We start from the raw sequence: 21,478 nt of genomic DNA on the forward strand, positions 1-21,478 counted from the left end.
TGTGTGTGTGTGTGTGTGTGTGTGTGTGTGTGTGTGTGTGTGTGTGTTTAAAGTGCATTCAAATATCCCTCTTTCCAGTGGCCTTTCTGGAGTGGAGTGGGACTTGGAAGCCTTGTGCTAAATCCTCAAAGACTCACCTGGGCTGTCTGGAGCAGTACATTGGGAAAGGGGAGAAAGTCTAGCATTGACAACTGCTCCCAGACCTGAAAATGCAAAATCACATCGTTCCAGACCCAGAGGGCATTCGTGGGACCCAGGGATTCATTTCTGTGAGAGGCTTTGGGAAGATAAATAAATGCAATCACTCTTGAGTATACATTTAACGAGCTGTCAGTGCTTTGGGAAATGATTGTGAATTACATGTAAAAGGAGACAATTCAGAAAAAAAAATAATCAAGGAGGCAATGATGAAAATTTTCAAGTGCAGAATGCCTCAGGAAAGCTAGATTAGATTGGGAGGTCAGACACCTGGGGGTAAGGGGGTGGGGAGAATGTATACTGGCAGGGGTCCTCCGGGTCCAGTGTTACCTAGTGTGTACCGCATGCCAGAGATTTCCCTGAGAACCTCACCGCATCGATGCCAGCAGGAGGGTCACCATGGTGTCTTTGGGAAGATCAGGAGATTTGGGCTGGTGGGAATAAAACGTTAGTGAAGGAAGCTTGGCTACTTGAGTTCAGTCCCCAGGACCATGCAAAAGGTAAGAAAGAACTGACTCCACAAGGTTGTCCTCTGACAGCCTTATGTGTGCTGGGGCATGAGTATCCCATCCCTGCCCCCCCCACACACACAAAGAGAGAAGAAAGAAACAAAAAAGAAAGGAATAAAAAGGAAAGAAAGATAGGTAGATAGATAGATGGATAGACAGACAGACAGACAGATAGATCAGAGCGTCTAAGTGGCTGACATCAGGCAGGAGAGTTGGAATTCTCAACTCAAATGCCTGAAGGCAACTTCTGGAGACCCAAGAACCTGCCTTTAAGAAGCTCGCTGTCTAATGGCCCTAACATTACCAAGCTGGAGTCACTGGGCTTTCTTTCCTATGCTTTCAAACCCTTGCTTTATAAAGGACACATAAATCCCAAGCAGTTTGCCATGGCACAGAGTCCATGAGTGACCTAGCTGAGCTGGAGTGAGGAGGTGGCATTCTTGCCCCTTCTCATAATTCTCAGGGTATTGGATCTGGGTGTGGTGGTCCAATCAGAACCGTTGCTCATGTCTGGGGCCTCATCTTCCAGTAGGGAGCACTGAGGCCTGGTGAAGGCCAAGTTCCAGGCTCCTGGCTCTTGGCTCAGGACTCTTTGTGCAGGACATCATTGCCCCATGTATCCCGTGTCCAGAGGCTGAGCCTCTGCACCTAAGTTGTTTAGTCCAAGCTGATTCTGACAGACTTGAGACTTTTAGGCCAATGGGACATTTGGGGCTTTTTTCTTTTTGTGGGTGTCAGAGAAAAGGACTGAAAAGAACTCCTTTGGGTGAGGGGGGCAGACATAAGCATCTGCAAAATCCATTTCTCCCATACTTCCTGTATTGCTTTCCTGTTGCTATGACAAAAATACCTGCCAGAAGCAGCTTAAGGAAGCAAGGCTTGATTTTGGCTCACAGTTTGAAGGGACAGTCCATCATCAGGAAGACATGGAAGGGAAAAGGCCCAGTAGCTGGTCACGTTCATCTGCCATTGCCATCGGGACTCAGGGGGAGACGAATGAACACCCTTTCCTCTTACTCAGCCTGGGACCCCCAGTCATCGGATGGGGCTGCCCACAGTCAAGACAGATCTTCCCACTTCAGTCAACCCAGTTTAGAAACTCCCTCAGAGACAACAAAGATGCAGCTCTTAGATGAGTCCAGATTCAGTCAAATGAACAGTATCAACTATCACACCCCTCCCTAAAACAGGAAGTTAAAAGGTCTTGGCCTAGAATTCAGGAGGCCCAGGGCTCCCCATCTGTCCAGCCTGCCATTCTTTCTCAGCATCCCCACCTAGACAATGAAGTAGCTGGGCTACAGTGAATTCTCCGCAAGTCTTCTTTAAGTGGCAAGTGAAGAATCTGGAACCTTCTGAGCCAGGCTGCTCCTGGGTCTTTGCTAACTTGGGCTCCATTTGGTCAGGGCTGGCTCTCCCTGTCTCTCCCCTCCCACTCACTCTCCTTGAAAAATTCCTTTGTCTACCTGAAAACTCCCGATAGGCTGCAATTTTGAGAACTTTCTTGCTCTCCTGACAGAACGGTTGAAGGGATTCTATAGGTTGTTTGCCCACCTTTACGCGTGGAAACACTAAGATCACCTTGTAAGCAGGAGACTAGCATGAACAGCAGCAAAGTATGATCTTACATCTTAGTCTTATGGGACTAAACTTCCAGGTTCCACATTTTTGGGAGCTTACGTTTCCTGGTGTGTGTGGGGGATCCCGAATTGGCTGCTGATATGTCTTTGGGTCCTTCCTGGGGCTCACTGCTCTTCAGAAGGGACTGCCCAGCCCATCTTAGCCAAAGCAGCCAGCGGTATCTTGTTGCACTCTCTTTTATTGTGACTGAGGATCCATTGTTGGAGTTTAATGACACCATTTTATTCGCACTGTATTTGTTTTATGATATCTTTCTATTTATAGCAACCTGACATGCTTTTCCATTTATGGCCTTGGTAGAACATATCACTGTTTAAAAACAAACTCGTTTGAGTAAAACAAAATATAAAATAAGTGCTGATTTAAAGAAAGCCATTAAGCAGGCAGCCCTCACACTGGGGCCCAGCCAGGTCTGTGATCTCAAGGAGGCAGAAGGAAACCGCCTGGAGCTAGAACCGCTGACCCAGCTGGGTGTGAGGTGAGCAGCCAGCCCATACTCCTCTTCATGTACTTAGTTGGTTCTGGGGTGGAACTCAGGTTGACAGGCCTGGTGGCAACGACCTGCAATCAGTGAGGCATCCTGCCGGTCCCCAGACTGTGCTGTCTTCCCTACACCACTCTGTCTGCTTTTACCAGAGCTAAGTCTTTAAAAGCTTCTCTCTCCTGCCAAGCCCTGGCCCTCTCACTATCGGTTTGATTCTCCTTATGGTTCTGTGATGCCTCTCCCTGGTCCCAGGAGGACCATGCAGCAGTCTTTCACAGCAGCAGTCTCCCCTTGACCCTGTTTAGGAAGCTGAAGGGGTGTGTCCTTATATTGACAGAATTCTGTACCTTGGCTAGCTGGGCCGACCGTTCTCCCAGCTGCACGCCACTCTGGCAATCCCCTTCGTGTTCTCTCTCGACTCTGCGAAGTGGGTCAAAGTATCAGCCATGAGCTCTTGGACATTTTACTTCTTGGACTGCGGGCATGGAAAGGCCAAATCTTTCTGTCTGCCCTTCAAAACTCTGTCTTGCATCCTGACCTCACTAACTTTCACTAGCACGCGCTTGCGCTCGTCCTTCCACTCGGGACTCTTCAGAGGAGAAGCGTCAGAACTGGGACACTTATAATTGCTGCCTGTGAGGAAACAGAAGTTGACATTTGAGCCCTCTCATTGGCAGTTTCTCTTTGGTTGTAGCTCTTCCGTGCCCGCTTGTGAATTTTGTTTGGGCCCCCGTGTGGCATGGTTAGCTGTTTCAGTGAAAACCGGTGACAGGGGGAGGAGAGGATGAGGCAAGAGCCTCAGGTCTGGTCCTTAGCAATGCCGTAGTGTACTGTTTAGCTTACAGGGTTGGGAAGGCTCACCAGACTATCCAGCAATGAGCCTTAACGGGGCTTGCCGCACAGGCTCCCATTAGGTACTTCCCTGGCAGTGAGTGGGAAACCGAGGCAACATCGAATGAAGAATACCCCCACCCCCACCCCAGCCCTGCAGTCACGCTCAAGGGTGTGATGACATCGAGAAAGCTCCCCGGGAATAAATCCCCTAGTCGAGCGTGTCACCCTCGCCGTTGTTCCCCACCGATCTCCTAAATTCAGACACCGAGCGAGCAGGGGGAGGATGCCAGAGGTACAGGGGGCATCGCAGAGCTTCGCCCCAGGGACCATGCGCTAGGACCAGTGAGAGAGTGGCCGTGGGCCGCGAGGGCCAGGCTCGCCGGTAGCCGCGCCTCCACCCGAGAGGCAGTAGTGGCGACGAGAGACCGAGGGGCGGAGGCTGGGGCGGAGGGAGCGGGAGGGCGGGCCGGAGGGTGGCGGGAGGTGTGGCCGGCGGCGGTGGCGGGCGAGCGGCTGCAGCTGCCGCCGGCGTCTCGGGGGCTACAGGCTGCAGGCGGACACAGCGCCGCGCGATTCCGAAGCCCAGCCGCGCCAGGCCGTCCGGTCCCGGCCCTCGGCGGGGGTCGCCGCTCCTCGTCTCCCTGACGCCTGGCCCAGCGCCACGGTGCAGGATTGCCGGCGCCCAGCAAGTTGGGAGCGCACTCCGCGCCCGGGGAAACTTTCCCCCTGGCTGGATCTCCGTCAGGTAGGACTCGGTCACTGAGCCCCTCTGTGCATACTGGCGCTGGGACACCGCGCGCTCCTGGGGAGGTTCCGGACCAGTGCGGGTCCCAGGACGCTCGGGGGGGGGGGGGGGAAAGGCGGCCACCAAGTTCTGCTGTGACTCCACTGGGGGCGGGAATAGCGCCGCCCTGAGTGACCCCGAGCATGCTTCGGGTCGCGGACTTCGCCCGGGTCAGGTGCACTCGTTCTGCGCCCAGCGATCTCAGGGGCTCAGGCGACAGTAAGGCGGCAGGTGGGACTCCCAGGTCCGGGGTGTCGGCCCGGGCTGTGACGAGAGTAAAGGGGTGCATCCAGGTTACGCTGGGCGCGGACAGGGGACTCGGAGTCGGGCTTGGGCGCGGCAGATCGCCAGCAGGGCTGGGGCACCGAGCGCGCGTCGCCTTCGTGGGACCCTGGTGGCGGGCCAGGAGAACGCGCCTGGATTTGCTTTCGCACACGGGCTATCATTCCCTGCGCGGGAAGGTGTGCATCTCCTTGGATGCAGAGACTCAATAGGCTTCCGGGGGAGCCCGGAGCTCCTCGCGGCCGATGTGGGGTGTGGTGGCCGCGGGTTCCCAGCGTGGCTGGCTGTGGTGGGCGCGCGCGCGGGCTAAGGGTCCTGCTTGCGTTGGGGGAGTCGTCTCGCCAGGGGGCGCCCTTCCTCGGCCGGATCGGTTTCCTAGACCAGCCTAGGAGCTTCACAGACCGAGTTTCTGAGCTTAGGAACCGCAGACGCACCAGTGCAACCGCGTGCGGGGTCTGTTTGGAGGAGCGCCCCACCTTCCCCGAGCCAATCAGGCGGAGGGCTCCACTGTGAGACCTGTGTGCCTCCGCGACGTTCAGACTCATCGGCTTCGTGGAGGTAATTTTTCACGGGCTGCTGGCAAGGATGAGTGAACAATTCACACCCAGAAAAACAAAAACAAAAAAAAAACTTTACTTGGACAGCAAGCTGGCATGGAGACAATGGTATAGAACATTAGCTGGGATTTACTCGAAGTTCCCGAAACCCAGCCCTTTTTGTAAAAGTAGCACCCTTTGTCCTGGTCCTAGAACTCTGGGCATCGTGGGCAGGACTCATCCTCTTTCTGGGCAAAGGTACATTGGAGGCATTGGAACTTCAATAATTCCATCAGAAGGGTTACACTCCCTAGCCATCGTGGAGAGCACCCCACGTCCTGGGCCTGAGGTCCCAAGTACTGTCGAAAATTCATCTTCCTTCCTACACTCTTAGACTCTCGTTTTGTGTCTGTGGGAAGGGATATGCTGACTGCCGAATTCTGTGGAAAGTGTCATCTTTGTTGTGTGACGGACTGTTCATAAGGAGGGGACTCTGGAGGGACTGGTGCCTCCTCTTTCTCTCGAAAACTCCCCTCTGTCCCTCAGGAGAGTCCAGATGAGCTCATCAGGGACGGTGGCTTCACTCTGACTGGAAGTGCCCTTGCTAGGAATTCGTGCTCACGATCCAAACTACTCCCCCCACCCCCACGCACACACACATAAAGGTGTTGGAAATGGGGTAGTGCCTGAGTCTCCAAAACACAGATGGTGTCCTGCCTTCAGTGTGCATAGAGGCCTTGTGTGTTTATTGGACGCAGCTAGTGCCCCAGCGCAGGACAAAGTTTCCATCAGAGAGATCAGCCTATCTGCCTGGCTTCTGTATGGAATGGGAGAGCCAAGGCAGAGAGGCAAAGGAAAGGGCGGGGAAGCCCTCCCTGTCTCTGTTTGTCTTTAAGACGTTCCAGGAGGCAGAAAACAAAAGAAGAGTCTGACTTATTTTGGTTTTAGTGGCTGTGTGTGTGTTCGCGCAATCGAGCTCAATAGAAGCTAGTAGCACAGCCCCACCCTTGGAACTTGGGTATTAGCCTGTCCCCTACCCCCAAGGCCTGCCGATTCTGGGTGGTATCTCTTCTCTCAGCTCTCACCCCAATCCCCACGCTGAAGGGAGCACAGAGGCTCGCCTCCCCTCCTCCAGGGCTGCTTATGTCTCTAGTCCTATCTCTTGGACTCCAGGTAAATTCCTCATCTCCCACTTAGCAGCAATCCAAGCCCTGGGCCCATTTCTTTGTTTCCTCTGTCCCCAAGTCCAAAATGCCAGTCAATCATTGAATCCCCAGGGAGCTTTGTAGAAGCAGACCTCTGGACTTGCACGTAGGACAGATTGGTTTGAATCCAGAAAGGGCCCCCCCACCTTTTAATAACTTCCACACCAGCCTGGAAATAGCTCCCTACTTACTAAATAATGTTTCGGTGCTCTTGGCTTGGGGCCAGTTGCGTTTGGAGTCCGGGGATTAGGGGGAATTTGTGGGAGGGGGCTGGTAGGGGGGGAAAGAGCAGATTTAAAAACCAGTCAGCTTATCAGCAAGGCTTTGTATGAGCCCCTTCCCCTATCTGTAAACAACTCTGGGGATGGAGGACCTTGTGTCTTAAATTCAGAGAAGCCCTTTGCAGGTTCTTCTGAAGGTCAGCCATGCTGGGTGCTGCCTCTAGCCCAGCAGGGGCTTCTTCTCAAGGCTGTTTGGCCTCTTCTTGCCCTGGCCTCTGGTACTAGAACCCAGTGGGTTCACAGCCAGCGGCAGTCGCTCAGATTGTGTGGATCAGTCCGGCAGTTTAGGGCAGAGAGAAGTAATGTTTTAACCCATCCCTGCCAGGAGTAAAACAGCAGCTGGTGCAGGTGTCTGTCCAGCCCCCAACTCCCTGGGGAGAGCCAGGGTCTGTGCCTCCACCACACATTTTACAGACCCTTCCCTTTTAAGAGGGCTGCTCTTCTGTCCCGTTTCATCAGCCACGGGGAAGGGAAATCAGGAACATTTGTCTGAGCTCAGCTGGGACCCCATAGAAAGAGCCCAGAAGCCAGATCTTGGTCCCAGGGAACAAATGACGCCAGCTGACCAGCATCCCTGCAAACCAATGCTCTCAGGCAACCATGCTAGCTTGGGTTCCTCCTACCACCCATGCTGGCTCCTTGGACTCGTGTGATGGTGTGGGGCAGAGCACAAGTGCTTTTTACAAAGAAAGACAGAATGAGATGGTGAGCCCCAGGTCGGCTGCTGACACAGCTGGACTTTCAGTGGGGCCCTGATTATCCTTCTGTCTCTACCCTAGACTTCTGGGTTGGACATAAACGGAGACAGGCTCACGAGTGCTAGGTTTGTGTCTACACCCAGCAACTAGACACGATAGAGTAGAAAACCTAGAGAACTAGGAATTAGGAGGCTTGATCTATCATACATGAGGCTGTGTGACCCCCCCAACTATGTCACTGCCCTTTCTGAGCCTTGGGCTCTCTATTTGTTTAGGAGAAAAAAAATCACTGCATGGTGATTAGAGTACCTGAGTTTAAGTGCTGTCTATCCTGCTTGTCAGGTATGTGACCTTAGGTCACTCAACTTCTGGTGCCTTCCACGTTCTATAAAATAGAATTAGCCATCTCTCTCTTCAGACTGAAGTGGCCCCTCAGTGAGATAATCCTAGTAAAATACTTAGCACAGTAGCTAGCACACAGAAAACACTGTTATCTTCCCATTGTTGGTATTTAGGGATGGAAGACAATGTGAATAGGTTGGACTTCTAGGTGTGTGTGTCCTTCCCCCCCCCCACACCTTCTTACCTCACTGGGGCAGGGTATTTCTTGGTGGTTATTCTCATAGCAGCCCTATCCCTGTTGCAAGATAGCCAATGTGATGTCTAGTCCCTCAGACTTTATCTGCCAGTCCTTTCCCCTCCATTCTGCTTCCCCTCCTAACTAGATACCAAGACCCCCTGTGCTGATGAATGCTGGCCCGAAGAACAGCTTCCAAAGTCACCCCAGCCATGGGCTCTTCTAAAATATTTTGGACTTTCAGATAAATGCTCTTGGGCTCTGTGGGTTGCATTTTTTCTAGCTGACCCTGATTCCCTCTTTGGATGTGGGCTGGGCCAGATCTGCAGTCTACAAAGTAGGGCTATGTCCACTGTCTGGGCTGGGACATCTTCCTCAAGCTGCTTGGGAGGGGACAATTCAAGCTGCACCTATGCCTCTTCCCCAGGAAAGCTGCTGCTCCAGATGAGTTTGACAGTGACATCTGTATGGTATAGACACATGAGACTGTTCCTATGAGCCAGGGCTGGACTACCCCATTCTCATCTCTTTTCACTGGGGGCTTTACTTATCATTCCCATTTTATAGGTAAGAGAATAAGGCTCTGAAAAAATGGAGTCAGCTGTGGGTGTGGGACTTAAGATTAACTCAGTTACTGTGTGGTACTTCTTCCTGTGAGCCCCGAGCCACACAACATACTTTTGATTGTACTTGTTCAGGGCACCTTCTGAGACTTCCTCCTTTCTTCTTTTATATATCACTCAGCCACTCTGGGAACAGGTGGAGGTTTGGAGACATGGTTGCTCACAGAGGAAAACAATCTTAAAAATCAACAAAGGGCTCTCACAGGAAGTGTCGATGGCCTGGGTCTGCAATTATTGTGCCACAATGTGGCCTCTGATTTCTTATCTTTGAAAATCAGGATGATGGCATCTGTGTTCTGTTAAGCTGGGTGACATTGGTGCCACAAGCACATGACATCAAACCTCCAGGCCTGAGCACTTTAGATTCCCTTCTTGCTCATCTGCTTGGCCTGGCCTCCAACTCTGCTGTTAGTGGTGCTTGGGATGGTGACCCTGGCATGTCTCTGGCTGCTCTTTTAAACCACATAGGTGGCACTGAAGTCACTGCAGGAGGAGAAGATGGTTAGAATGCCAGCAGGCATGCGTCAGCAGGAAATGGTACGTATCACTCAGCTCTGCTACATTGGCCAGATCTGTCACCTAACCGGCCACAAACACAGCTGAGGGCAACAAATGGACTCCAGCTTGGCATTGACATCAGCAGCAGAGTGCTCCTGCTTGGGATGACTGGGTCACCAGACCCTCAAACATTAGGCTTATCCCTAATTGGCCCTGGTGGGACACAGACTCTGTATGGGGACATTATTCCCAGGTGATCATATTGGGCCTGTGACACACTGCAGGGTGGTGAGGCCACAGAGGCTGACAAGTGGCACATGGCAAACAAGTCAGCTATCTCTTGACTTTCTACCCAGTACTCTGTGGCCTCCTTTGGCATGCTGAAACTTATTGCTTTGAGAAGTTTCCAGAACCTTCTTCAAGTTGTTCCAGGAGCCACTTCTGCTCCTCTATCCTCCCTTTCCCTCATAGGGTGACTCTTCTGTGTTCATCTCTGTGGGGTGTGGACCCAGGGAGGCAAAGGTCCTAGACTCCTCTGGAAGTCCAGGGAGAAGGGCAGGGGTGTGAAGGCAGAGAATCTAGTTTGAGATATATAATCTCAGCTAGAGAGAAGGGGTTAGCCCCAGCAGACCAGCTAGATACCATCCAACACAGGAACAGACACTGCTTACTGGGGAGGGGTTCCAGATCTTGCCCACCCCTGGCCCTTTGTGACCTCAGGCCTAGGCTCTCTTGATGAGCCGACAGTGATTCGGTGAGGAGTGGGAGACAGGTTTGGAGTGAACTACCATTTTCATGGGTCCTGAGCCCAGAGCTGCTGCTAGGAATGGCTCCCTGCCACCTACCCCACCTCCACACGGCCATCTCTGCTGCTGGGACAGATTGCTTTCAGGCTGGCCAAGTGTGTGCAGCCTCCTGGGGAGCAGGCTGGGCCACCTGCTTCCTGACATTCAGGGACCCTGCCAGTGGAGCAGGCTCGGCTTGTGGCTGCGGCTCCAAGCACGCTGAGCAGGCACCCATGGGAATGATGCGAACGAGGAGCTGGCTCCAGCTCAAACAGAATGCCCCCGTGGACCCCACATAAAATGACTGAGGGCTGGATGCAAGGAGCAGAAGAAAGGCCATCCCTGGCTCCAACCCAGGAAGGCTAAAGGGCTCAAACATCCAGATCCCTCCCAGACAGAATCAGAGGAGGTGACTTGTCCTAGGGATTAGGGACAGGCATGTCTAAACACAACCACCTGGTTGTGTTTAAGTCCCTAGCCAGCCTGGCAGCCATGACTGATATTTGGCCTTTACCAAATCCCTTAACTTGTAGTGGCTTCCTACATACTGTTCCATGCGTGGCATTCATTCCCTCACCCTACCTTGCTTTAGTAGGGCACTTCCAACAGCAGATTCCCAATCAAGGATTTGAGGGCCAATTCTTTATGCACGAGAAAGAAGGGAGTTGCCGTCTGTGGGCTGCTGGGGCCCAGTCCTTTGGGGACTCTGTAAGCCACTGTGTAAAATACACTTCAGTCATTCCAGCAGTCAGGGGAAGCTCACTTGTTAGTCACCAATTTTAGTGTTCCACATAAAAGGATGCTCCCAAAGATTCTAGCTTCTGGATATTTCCAGCTTACATTCTGGCCAAGAGGCTCTGGTATACTCGAAGGAGGGGCTACCAGAGAGAGAGGCACCTCTCAACAAAGCCCCAGGAGCCCTTGCTGGACCACAGGCTCATGCAGGGTGGGGAGTGAGAGGTGGAGGTAGACTGGAAACACAGCCCTCCTGCCTGAGGAAGAGGCATGGGTTGTGATAGATTTGGTCAATGGCATACATGGCCACAGACCATCCTTGCCGAGGGATTGAAGCATCATGTACACCTCACCATATAGCTAGCGCATGGACTTCTGCCTCTCATGTTTTCTGGCCCTCTCCAGGTTCTCCCTATTTTCTGCGCATCCCGGCTTGGTCCCCACAAACATCACTTTTGTTTTTCCATCTCACGGGGTCCTAGTGGCCTGGGCTTGGCAAGTCAGAAAGAGGCTCTGTGTCCCTCATGAGCCCTTTTGAACTGGATGGCAGCAGGTGGAGGGCCGTTTTCCACTCTCCTCCAGTCTATGTTGTTGGTCTTCCAAGGGCTTTTGCTGTTGTCTGATGTTTCTTCCTGGAGGCATCTTGCTGAGAAAGCCAGCTGCTGGGCCAAGGTGAGCAGTGGCCTCTGAGGTTCTGTCTACTTATCCTGTGAGAGAGCAGGGTCTGGCCAGTAAAGGTTGCTTGGTGTTGTTGATGAGCCAGATGTGCAGCATAGGCTGAGCTTCCCTGGGACTTGGGGGTCTGGGGACCTTCCCTCCTTTGTGTCTAAAGACTTGCAACATGAAAGGGGCCAAGCTCTGAGCTTGGGGTCCCTAGCAGGCCTGGGAATATATCATCATCACAAAGCCAATGAAGAGTTAGACTATAGCTCACACTTAGCCTGCAAATGGCTGTCCTTCACCTATCATTATAGAGAGTACTGAACTGGGCTTTCAGAGCCTTGAAGCCTTGGGTCTGAGTCTCTTTGGCTCTGGAAAACTCATGATACTCTGTGGGCTTCCGTGTGTTTGTGTGTGTGTGTACATGCATATACAGGTTTATGTGTGTGCACATGTGCAGTGAGGTCAGAGGTCAATGTTGGGTATCTTACTCTGCTGCTCTCCATTTTACTTTTTGAGACAGGCTCTCAAAAGAGACTGAACCAGGTGGTCATAGATTTGACAAGACTGTGGGGCCACTGAGCCCCAGCAGATCCTACCATCTCCACACCAAGGTAAAGGCACATACTACACACCCAGGTAAAGGCACATACTACACACCCAACTTCTTTGTGGCTGCTGGAGATCTGAACTCAGAGCCTCAGGCTAGCACACAGCAGGCGCATTACTGGCTTGACCATCTTCCCTTTCTTCAGCAAGCCTCTGATGTCTCATCCTCACGGGTGCAACTAGTTCTGCTGAGTCTCAGGATCTCTTCCAATCCCAGAGTCCCTCAGAGTCTGAAAAGGGGAAGGAAAAACTGAAGCCATACATCTCTCCGAAGAACACATTGAGGAAGGCTACCATGGTTGATGATGGAGGTGGGGTGTTGTCTAAGAGGGGATGGGCTTCTTTTCAAAGCTGGAATGAAGTGTGTGTGTGTGTGTGTGTGTGTGTGTGTGTGTGTGTGTATACATTTCCTCCCTTTCATTTGATAACCTTTTCTTTTTAAAGTAATTTGAGGAATACAGGCAACTCATGACCACCACACAATAAACTCAAATACAAACATTCTTTTAAGAAAGTGGTTGCTATGTAATTGAATTTAAATAATGGGTGGGTAACTTTTGTTTCCAAGTAGCCCAACTGTTTGTAAAGATCTAGTCAAACCTGCCTAAGGGGTGTGTGCGCATGCGTGTGAGGGCCTCGGTGATAGCGCTTCTGTGGAAAAGAATAGTAGCAGTAACAATAACGTCAACGTTGGGTGTGTGCTCACACACATCTCTGAGTGAGCGTGCAGCGTATGGATTCTTATGAAGCACTTCTAGGAGAGAGTGTTCTGAAAGCTGCTGGAATGTTCCCCTGCATTCCCTGGGCCTGTGAGCAACTGAGGAGATTCCAGCTGTGCAGCCCTGCAGGTTGGAAACAAGCTCTAACCCTGGTCAGCTGTGTGGCTGTGGGTGAGTTGTGGGGAGGGAGATGTGAGGTTTGTCTGTACCCCTACAAGCTGGGCTGTGTTCCACAGGGAGGTGTCACGGTTTGATCCAAAGTGTCTCCCACAAGCTGCTGTGAATGTCTTTTACCTGCTAGTGGCACTAACTTTGGACAGTGTGGAGACTTTAAGGGCTGTGACCTGGCTAGCGGAAGGAGGTTGTGAGGGGTGGGACTTTGGATGTGATACCCACCCCTAGTTCCTGCTGCATCCTCTCTTGCAGCCACCACACACTACAGCAGCCCTGAACTCAGCCACTCCTCCGTGTCCTCCTCACTGCCATGTCCCCCTCACCGCCATGCCCCCCTCACTGCTATGTCCCGGAAGTCTTTGAGAGTACAAGCCAGAGTAAACTCAGACAATCCCGAAGATTGTCTCTGTTGTGTGTTTTGAACATGGTGACACTAATGTGTGAGGGGACGCTTGCCTGAGGCTGTCGATAACAGCGGCTGCTGTCTGCAGGGGCTCCCTTCGGCCCACTGTGAATACTGAGGACTTGAGTGCTGAGGGTAGGGATATCGCCAACCAACCACCCATGCACACGGTCCCTCCCACCCTCACGTACACTTCGGTCTGCTCTAGGTTCTTGTCTCCAGATAGGCGTAGACCCTCAGACCCCATCCTCAGTGCCATACGAGGACACAGAGGACTCTGTACCATGTGGGTAATGGGGACGAGCACTGGGCATTGGCAGTCCCTCCAGCACTGATCTCCATCCCTTCCTGCCTTACAAACCCTCATGTTTCTGTGACTCTCGGGTGTCCTGGCTGAAGATACTGTTAGGCCAAGCAGGCTTACCTGGTGAGTTCCCCACCTTTCCCTGGCAGAGAGTTGCTTCTCCGTGCCATGCCCTTTTCTCCCAGCACTGCCTAGTCCCTCAAATCCCCCAAGTCCCCCAAGTCTAAGTTACCATTGATGACCTGGAGGGGGTTCTTACAAAGCAGTCTTTCTCAGTGACTGGCCTCACACACATCTAGAGTCTCCTCTCTTGTTAGTTTATTTGGCTTATAGTTCCACATCACACTCCATCTTCGAGGGAAGTCAGGGCAGGAACTCAAGGCAGGAACCAAAACAGAGACCACGAGGAGCTGTTTACCGACCAGACTCATGTTCAGCCACCTTTCTTATACCTCCCAAGACCATCTGCCCAGCTGTGGCACTGCCCATCTCCTACATTAGTCATTAGTCAAGAAAAAGCCTTGTCCAGGGGTCATGATGAAGGAGTTTTCCGAGTTGGGGCCCCACTTTCCTAGTTTGGGTAAGTTGACAAAAGGCTGACCAGCAGAGGTTGTATCATAAATAATGGAGCTTTAAGGTGGAGGGTGATGGCGGCAGCAGCAGGGGTAGGTCACATCCTCCCTGCTAGTTTGCTTTACTGATAGTGATAAGGCAGGTGCTGTGGCAGGGAGGACAGCGTGGCTGAGTGTGGTCACTGCTGGACACAGTGTGACAGCAAGGACTCCTCTGAGCAGCCTCCAGGCCTCTGACATTGGAGGCCTTGACAAGAAAAAACCCCACCTTCTCAGGGGTCCTGCCTTTTGCTCCCTAGTGGTACAGGCAAGCCAGCACTTCCCACTATGCCCCACAGCTCAGAAGAAGACTTGTGTGGGTGTGAGCACCCAGTGTGGGTGGGGGTACCCCGAAGGTCTGAAGGCAGGATGCTCCATTGTAACTCAATCCCAAGGCTCAAGACCGCCCTCAGAAAGGCAGCCTTGCAGATGCTAGGGATGTTTTAGGTTGGTTTTTTTTTTTTTTGTTTGTTTGTTTTCCTTGTTTGATCGCTACGGTGGGAGGGAGAGGAGGAGGGAGGAGAGGAGGACTGGAGAAGAGGTGTCTGGCCTGACTGAGGAAAGAAAATGAGATAGCTTGGGTTTCATTTGCAGCCAGACACACTGTGAGCTTGTCTGAAAATCTTAATAAAGACAGGAAGCCTGAGACAACAGAGGTCTCCTGGGCTGTGCAGAAACACCTCCCACAGCCTCCTCCAGTGGGCTGCCTCCTCCTCAGGCTTGTGTGTATTAGCGCCTCGCAAAAGGGCAATTTTCAGCGATGTTGGATTCCCAATCTCAGCTGCATTAGTGCAAATCTCTTTCTTAAAGCCCAGGATCAGCTGGAGAAGGAGGCGGGTCTCCTCTGTCCTCAGCCCTCCCTGCCTGGAGAGCCCAGTCACCAGCCAGCCTGGGCTGATGCTTGCTATTTGCTGCATAGCAGGGAAGAAGTGAGGTGTGTGATTAGGTGGAGTGAAACTAGGCCACCAGCTTAGCTGTGACTTTTCCAGGGGTGCCTAATTGACCAGGAGAAACTTCATGGAGTAGGGAGATACAGCCCTGGATTAGAAGTTGGGGTGTGGCATCAAATTCTAGCTTTATCACAGCCTGTGAGTGACCTCAGGCAAGGCACTAGACCACTCTGGACCTGTTTGTCGTTCGTGAAAACCTAGAGATGAGAGAATGAACCCAAATTAACCAATCAACAGCAGCAGCAACAACAAAAACTGTGCCGAAGCAGAGACAGACGATGGGGAGAGGCTTGGCTCTGCTCTTTCTCTGTTAGTCTGATAATCACTCTTGAGTTCAAGAAGGCTGATATACTGAGACAGAAACCAGATTTTGGGGGAACAAAGCTGACCAGCAGAACCAGCATGCTGCAATAGTACCTGGCAGGCATAATTATATTTTATCTCAAATGCCAGTGCTGATCGATTAGTGGGGTCTGCTTGAGCCCTATCTATGATGGGTGGATGGCGCTGTTTTATCCTAGCACAGCAGGAAGGAGTTTCGAGATCAATTATTGATGTCTGGTAAGATTAGGAGAAGAAAACAGATTGATAGGACTATAGAGGTTCTGGATACAGTCTGGATACCAGCCTGGGGAACCTCTCACTTAGTGGCCATGTGACTAAGGTCTAAATTCAGCTAGATCCCACAAATAGTCATCTGTGGATGTCTTCCTTGCCCAGAGGTCTGAGGGGTGCTTCAGATTTTGACTGGTGCCAGGTTTTGCTGGACGTTCGAATGTCGAAGGGTCTGCTTGGGTGATGTGAATGCGATTCACTTGAGCAGAGTGATGCTAAGCCCAGCTGCCAGCAGCCTGTCTAGGTCTCAGCCCCCGTCATCAGTACTCAGTGCTGTGTTAGACTTTGCTTCCATGGTATTGCATGAATCTGTGAGGCACCAGTGAACTGGCCAAGGATGAGGAACTGTGGCCTGTAGTCAAGATGCCCGGATGTTTACAATAGGAAACCAACTCTACATTAATGTGGTTGGTGTGGTGGTTTGGATGAGAATGGCCCCAATAGGTTCCCATGTTTCAATAATGGTCTCCAGTTAATGGAAGGGTTAGGCCTTGTTGGAGGTATGTCACAGGGGACAGGCTTAAGGCTTCAAGAAACATGTGCCATTCCCACTCTGCTTTGCTTCCTGTTTGTGGATCAGGATGTGAGCTCTCAGCTGCTACTCCCAGCATCATGCCTGCTGCCATGCTGCCACCATGCCGGCCACAGACTCCTCTCCCTGTAGAACTGTAAGCCCCCAAGAAACTCTTCCTTCTCCAAGTTGCCTTGGTCACGGTGTTTTATCACAGACTAGAAAGATAAGGGGCTATGAGCTAAAACTCAGTTATCTGTGCCCTGAACCCATGCACACGCTCTTTGAAGGACAGCTGTGAAAATGGCTTGTTGTTGAGCTTCAGGATCCAAGCAGGTGCATCTCCTCCAGTCGCTCTCGTTAGTCTCGTCTGTTTTCTGAGGTCTCCTGTGTTTCTTTGGATCCTTGATCTTCGTCACCTAGAGACGCATCTTTCAGTATTGACCCTTACTTAGAAGTTAATCTTCCTCCTTTCTTCCTTGTGGAGAAGAGGAAGGCTGGATGGGTGTTCATTGAGGAGTGGAGAAGTGGAGAAAATGGAGCCCTTTGGGAAGGGGTTGCTGTTTGAGACACTCAAATCATCTTGCCTGGGCCCAACAGTGTTTGGAAACTAAGGAAAATACATTTGAATAAAAATAAATAAATAAATATGTGTTTTGGTCAATGCAATGTCATATATGAGCTGATTGCTGTTGGTGAGACATCTCTTCCCAGACCTCCCACTATTCTCCTTCTGAACTCCCCACCCCAGTTTGGCTTGCTACATCTCCTAACTTTCTTCCCCCAACACGTAATGTCACATGCATTTAGCCAGTGGCAACCCACCACATGAGGCACTTTTGTGACAATTGTGTATTAGAGGAGCCCCCAGTCACTGTTAAACACCCGTGAACATGGAGAGCCAGTGCAGAAAGGCTGACGCTGATGTTAGAAAACATCTAGGGCTCAGAGCCCCTTTATTTTAAAGACAAGGGGATATGGTTCTGAGAGGCGTGGTGACTTGGCGAAGGCCCACAAGTTAGAGACACAGCCATGGCTCCTCGCGATCCTAGGCTGGAGGCCTCCCAGCATGCTCAGACAGTCTTTGGCTGAAGGCAAGCTGCCCCTTGCTTTGTGATGCAGCAGTCAACCAGTCCTTCCTTGTGGCTGGGGGTCACCTGTGTGTGTTCACTGTCCCCATGCTATGGGAAGAGCAGAGATGGAGACCCGGTGCCTGCCTGCAGAGCATGAGGAGACACATGTGAGTTCAATTCCAGGCTGGCGCAACCGAGACTCTGCTTGGCTCTCAGCATACTCTGTACTCTGGGAGTGGGTGGGGACACCGTCTTCTGCAAGCCTGACCCTGGCAGCCAGGCAGATGTGTTTATTTCATCCTCCTCCACTTGGGAGGCAGGCAGCAGGCGTCTGTCAGGACAGGGAGAGGCAAGCCTGGGGTTCGGATGTAGCTCTCAGTGTCTGCACCTAGGATCTCGGGCTACCAACGGTGCTCCTCCACAGTGGGAGGACTGGAGCCACCCTTTCTCTTGGAAGGATACGAGCTTCAATGCCTTAGTCGAACGACTGGGGGCTTAGGAAAGTGCCTGATGGGGGAGCAAGCAGCTTGCCTTAGCTTTTAGCTTGAGGACTCTCAGAAAGGTACACGATCAACTCTGCAGTTAGAAAATCATGTTTACTCCTTTTCTTTCTTTCGTCATTAGAGTCACATACATAGATGTGCCATCATCCTAGAGATAACATTTTGCTTGTGTGTCTTTACATGTTTTCCCTATGCAGGGTGTGTGTGTGTGTGTGTATGTGCTGTTAATTACAGTTTATTTGAGGCCATTGTTTTGGATTGAGCTCTAGCAGGCCCCAGCAGGCCACCCAAAATAGAAGCAGGAAATCTAAAAAGTTCCAAAGAACTAAATTAAAATCTGAAGGCTGGAGAAATGGCTTGGTGGCAAAAGGTGTCCAGCATGATCCCCAGAATCCACATGGTGAAAGGAGAGAATTGACTTTGTTTCCAAAGCTGAAGATTACAAACGCCATGGCGCACACATAGCCACACAGAAACACACACACACCATAAATAAATGTAATAAAAATATTGAAACCTTAGCAGTTTATTGGTAAGAACTTACCTTCTGAGGAATCAGGCATCACTGGCTAAATTGATAGGAAGTCCTCTCAGCCTTAACTCATATAAAGAAAGTAAGTTTAGGGCCTGGAGAATGGTTCAGCAGTTAAGAGCACTGACTGCTCTTCCAGATGGACCCCGGGTTCAATTCCCAGTACCCACACAGCAGCTCACAACTGTCTGTAACTCCGAAATCTGACACCCTCACATAGACATACATGCAGGAAAAACACCAATGCACATAAAATAACATAAATTAATTCTTTAAAAAGAGAGTTAAAGGTGCTCTATCTTGCCTTTTGATCCTTATGTTTGCTCTTCCAATCTTTTTTTTTTTTTTTTTAGATTTCAAAACTTACTTTAAATTGTGTATGTATGTATGCCTGTGCCTATATGAGGGTATACATGTGAAAATAGTACCCAATGGAGGTCAGGAGAGGGTATATACCCAGAGACCCTGAGGTAGAGTTACAGGAGCAGTGAGCCGCCTGATACTGCTGCCAGGACCCAAGTCGTCTGCAAGAACAGTACAAGCTTTAACCGCCAAGCCAGCTCTCTAGCCCTTGCTTCTCCAGGCTGTGCTGCCCAGGACGCCCCTGCTAGTGTCCAGCAGACTCAGCCCCGACCATGACCACTGATGGAACCACACACCCGGCAGAAGCAACTCAAGGGAAGAGCGGTTTATGTTTAGCTCACCATCTGAGAGAGAGCACCATGGACGTGACGCCATAGCACACATGAGGTTGAAGGTCATATCAAAACCACTCAGGCAGTGGGGAGAAAGAAACCTGTGGCTCAGCTCTCATTTTTTTTCCTTATGCAATTCTAAACCCCGCCCCACAGGACAGTGCCACCCACATAATCCTCCCTCAGTGGAACAGTCTCTGGAAACACCCTCACAGACATTCCCAGAGGCTCCTCTTCTAGATGATGCCCAGTCCAGTAGGCGATGAAGACTGGGCTGTCACAAGCCAGTTAAATCTCTGATACTCGACTTGCAGAGATTTTGTTGACAACTTGTGTTTGTGTGTGTGTATAGAAAAATGTGTGTCCATGTACAGCTACACCACACATATAATTGACCACGTATTGTCAGTATAATTGAGAAAAAATTAAATCCAGGCCCACATATAAAATCTACTGTGAACGCAGGCCAAGGCTGATGTGACTCAGTCTGAAGAAGCCAGCAGGGTGTTGGAGGCAGTTCTGAGAAGAACCAGAGGCGGTGATGGTACAGGCATCCAGGGAGGAGGTGAAACTGGTTAGTGTCCTATGTAGGGCGATAAAACCAAACCTTTATGGGAGCAATCCTTTTACAAGGGGGAAAATGCCTGCAATTCCTATTCAGCCCCACAAAGTTCACTCCTCTGGGACCCCGAGAGTACTGTCCACTCTGGATGGGCTGCTAGGTTGTGGGAGGCCAGGCTTCTCTTCGCCTTTCCTCATGCTGCAGCTCTATCTTAACAGCATCTGGGTGTGCTGGTCATCTTCCACACACCACTGATGTGTGTGTTGCCGTCTCCGGTTTTGGGCTTTGGAGTGCTGGGGAGTGAGTGGCACGTGTATTTTCATCAGCCCGGTTTGAGAAGAGAGCCAGGAAGCCTCCAAATGTGTGAGCTGCTCATAGGCACAGACCTGTCACAGTCATTCACTGTGTTTCATTGTGCTGGTTGTCTTTCCTGTCTCTCTCCTCAGATGGCGCTGGTTCTAGGATTCAAGGGTTGTGGGAGCTGAAGTTCCTCCCCAGCCTCTCATCCCAGGGGCCTAATATTCCAGTGCACAGTGATCCAGGCAGAGGTGCTGAGGTTAAAAGGCCAGCCTTTGTCCACGATAAATGGATGAGCCAAGCTGTTGGGGACAGGAACTTGGCCTTGTTGCCTATGAGTGCAGACATTTCCAGCTCTCATTCCTGATTCTGCCTTTTAGAGTTTGGAGGGCTGGACTTATTCCACATGGAAAACGGCCTTGGCTCTTCTCTGTTAGGATGGGACCAGACTCTGGATTTCTAACTTTGTTTCTCAATCAAGGCCCTTGAAAGGGATAAAAGTTGCAAGCCATCTCCAGCTGGGAAGGGGAGCTTCGAAGGGCTGATTAATCTGCACTATGAATTTCAAAGCCCCGTAGCTTCATGTGTTGGGAGACCCCATCAAAATGCTAATAGCCCCGTGTTCCCACCTCCTGCAGCCTCTTCTGCGTTCGGGAATATTTATGTGGGATCAGGGAAGAATTACAAAGAGTGGAGGTACAGTTCGCCTGGACTGCACCGCAGCCCTGTAGGTTATAAAGTCTGAATTAATAGGCCCAGCTGCGGAGGAAAGCTGCGGTTGGCCACAGGCTGGGCGCTTCCCTTAGCGGCAGGTTCAGGTTCTCAGCTTTCGGCTTCCTTTCTAACGGCAGGGTGGCCACTTTAAAATATCTCTATTACCGCCATGTGGCTTTTTAAAGACTGTGTCTCCGGGAGGCAGAATAGCTGAAGACGTGTAGTTCACAGGGTTAAGACTGCACATTGCAACCACATGGAAGTCAAGGTCTAGAATGTGTGGAGACAATTCACACGAAAGCCAACACCAGTGCAGAGACCGGGTCTGTTCTAGACCCTTGTGCCTGAGCAAGGGAGATTCCAGAAGCCTTTGAAATGCTGGGTGTTTATACCTCGTCAGCCTGATGTCATGGGAACTCTGCGTTTCTGGTGTTGGGTGTCTCCATGGAAGGATACCATCATAGTGTTGGTCACCAGCCGCATGGTGCCATAGCTTGGGTAGCTTTGACTGGAGTCTTTGGGTTCTGACTCTCCGTCTCTGTGGCTTTGGACAGGGCCTTTGGCCCCCTTGATTCTCACTATCTTGTGTAGGAACAGCCACTTCTTTTTGGAAGCCCCGTGAAGCCCAAACCTTCCACAGGTTTCTTCAGGCAGAAGGCTCCGTAGAAAGGCTATGGGACTTATGACCAGGGGCCAAACAGTCTAGGCTCTACTCTATGGACAAGTCCTTAAGCCACCATGGCTTGCAGGTTCCTCTGTGGCCAAATGTCTGGCCTGCCTGTGTTAGGATGTCAGTATCCCGGCCCTTTGTCTCTGAGGCCTCACCAGGATTCAACTGCACATGTGTGTATGCTGTGCTCCCATCATCTCTGTGTATAA

General features: G+C 51.3%; 1 protein-coding gene across 1 annotated transcript in view; it reads left to right on the plus strand.

Moving 5' to 3' along the window:
* Positions 1-4,164: 4,164 nt before the first annotated feature.
* Positions 4,165-21,478, plus strand: part of Tspan18 (tetraspanin 18) — a 127,565-nt gene continuing 110,251 nt past the window's right edge. Inside the window, exon 1 of the mRNA XM_055600111.1 lies at positions 4,165-4,408. The gene's annotated coding sequence lies outside the window, so the exon portion shown is untranslated. The remainder of the gene's footprint in view (positions 4,409-21,478) is intronic.

This window comes from Psammomys obesus, unplaced genomic scaffold, assembly GCF_907164565.1.
Source record: "Psammomys obesus unplaced genomic scaffold, mPsaObe1.curated_primary_1811, whole genome shotgun sequence".
Lineage (NCBI taxonomy): Eukaryota > Metazoa > Chordata > Mammalia > Rodentia > Muridae > Psammomys > Psammomys obesus.